The 2,500-nt window shown below is 63.2% G+C and overlaps 1 pseudogene; it reads right to left on the bottom strand.

Annotated features, from left to right (window-relative positions):
• LOC124621128 overlaps positions 1-2,500 on the bottom strand; it is a 7,963-nt pseudogene that overhangs the window by 2,901 nt on the left and 2,562 nt on the right.

Here is a 2,500-nt window from a genome sequence, read left to right as displayed (position 1 = left end):
GGCGTCGACCTTCACCTTCTTGTCGCGCCCAGACGCGACTAAGGCGAGGGTGAAACACTTCCGGGCGTTGATCTGCAGCCCCAGATGGGCGAGGGCTGCGACGGCTGCGTCGATGAGGGACTGCAATCCCCTCGCGGTCGATGCAAAAAGCAGGACGTCATCTGCGAAGGCCGCAGCGTTAACTCTGCGACCAAGGATCCGAGCTCCGATGTGGGAGGGAAGTTGACTCAAAACATAGTCCACCGCAAAATTGAAAAGGAGGGGGGAGAGGGGGTCACCCTGACGCACACCCCTAGCCGGCTGCAGGGGCACGCCCACGTCGGCGCCGCCCGCTATCACCGTCGTGCTACCCTCGTAACACCTTTCGACGTACTCAATAAAGCAATCCGGCAGGCCATGAGCCCTCAGCACGGGGCGGAGGGCGGCATGGTCCACCGAATCGAACGCTTTAGAGACGTCGATCGATGCCACAAAAACAGAGCGACAGGAGCGGACTGCGTCGGTGAGAGCAGTGTCCAAGATGAAGGTGTTTTCCAACATCCCATCCCGGGGGATGAATGCCCGCTGACGTTCGTCCACAGCACATGCACGCATCAGGCGTGACGCGAGAACCTTGTGAAAGGTCCGCGCCAACACCGAGCAGACCGTAATGGGGCGAAAGTCAGCGGGGGATGTTGGTGCAGCCGTTTTGGGGAGAAGTGACGTCCGGGCGCGAAGCAGACGCTCGGGGAGGGCGCGGGCCAGGAGGAAGAGGTTCAAGAGTTTCACCAGGACTTCATGCGGCAGGCGCCGCAGCTCCGCTGGAGTCAGGCCGTCCGGCCCGGCTGCCGATCCCCTGGGCGGCAAGGCAGCAGCGACCTCCTCACGTGTGACCGGCCCCCATAGGCACTCAGGAGCGACAGGCTCCGAGTGCGGGAGAAGGCGGTCACGGATGAAGCCGGCGGTGGAGATCGGCTTCTTCGTGAAGAGGTCCGCCCAGAAGTCCAGCAGACCGGGGATGTCGGGTGGCGGCTGCAGCAGGGTGCCGTCCAGCAAGCCGCGCACGCAACGCGCACGCGACCTACGGAAGGCGTCCTGTGTCCGCGCGTATTCCCAGCGGCGCCGCTTGCGCTTCTGCAGCGGCGGGGCGGCAGGCGGCCGCTTGGATGGTTGGCGCGGCCGCTGTGTCCTGGTGATCGACCTCTCCCCCCTGGACCCGACCGACGCAAGGGCATCCGGGAGCATGCCCAGGATGACATCGGGCGGCGTGCCCCGCCCCAGACCAATGACTCGATCCAGGGCAGAGAAACGCTGGGCGGAAGCAGGTAGCCCCGCCAGATGCTCCCAGATGGCGGCGTCAGTCGGCCCCTCCGGCGGCGGCCCGGTGGTGTCGGCCGCGAAGTCCTCGGCTGCGTCGACGGGCGGCGCAGCGGCCTCGCCCGCGTCAGGCAGCGAGCTCGCTGCTCCACGGCGGGACGCCGGCTCTTCACCCCGACCGATCTCAAGTGCCTCCATGAATTGGCGGACAAGCTGCTTGTGGGCAGCTTGCCGCCGTCGGCACTTGATTGCCTCAAGCGTTCGGTCGGGGAACATCCTGGTAAGTTCTTGATTTACAAAGAAGAACCGGGCGTCCCTCTCAAGGAACAGTTCGGCCTCTGCCTTGGCGAGCGACAGGACTTCTTCCTCCGTCCACCTCGCGCGATGCCTCTCCGTCACGATCTCAGCGTTGGCGGCCGCAGGGTGTTGGCGGCGGCGATGGACCCCGAGACCGTTCTTCGTGGTAAAAGTGCGGTGGCACTCACTGCAAGCAAAGGGAGCTACACAAACTATCGCATTTTCGTTACGGCCGGTTGGCCGGATAGGTGCTGGGGTAGCTGGGGTGGCACCTTCAGCGGAAGGGCCACCATCTCTTGTTTCTTGTCGGCTGCCCCCAACTATAAAGGGATAATGCGAGGGGGGGCTGGTAACCCCCCCAAGCCCCTGGTGCGGTCTTCCACTCTGCGAAAATCAGCGGGCCCACGAGAAGGGGAGAAGACCGCAGGAGAGGAGAGGCTAAGAGGGCTAGGCCCATGTATTGCGCATCACTCTCCCTGTAACTATAACCCAAGGAAGGCACCTCGCAGCAGCAGCACGACTACATCAAGACCGCACTTCGAAAAGCCAAGTCCGGATGCAGCCACACCGCCGCCACTTGGCCACCTTAAGAGAGTCATAGTTACTCCCGCCGTTTACCCGCGCTTGCTTGAATTTATTCACGTTGACATTCAGAGCACTGGGCAGAAATCACATTGCGTCAACACCCGCTAGGGCCATCGCAATGCTTTGTTTTAATTAGACAGTCGGATTCCCCCAGTCCGTGCCAGTTCTGAGTTGATCGTTGAATGGCGGCCGAAGAGAATCCGCGCACCCGCGCGCCCCCGGAGGAGCACGCTAAGGCGGACGCGGCCTCGCAGCAAGGAAGATCCGTGGGAGGCCAAGGCACGGGACCGAGCTCGGATCCTGCACGCAGGTTGAAGCACCG

The sequence above is a fragment of the Schistocerca americana genome, chromosome 6 (assembly GCF_021461395.2).
Source record: "Schistocerca americana isolate TAMUIC-IGC-003095 chromosome 6, iqSchAmer2.1, whole genome shotgun sequence".
Classification (NCBI taxonomy): Eukaryota; Metazoa; Arthropoda; class Insecta; order Orthoptera; family Acrididae; genus Schistocerca; species Schistocerca americana.
The sequence above is the reverse complement of the archived record's forward strand: the minus strand, read 5'-3'. Positions and strand labels throughout refer to the sequence as shown.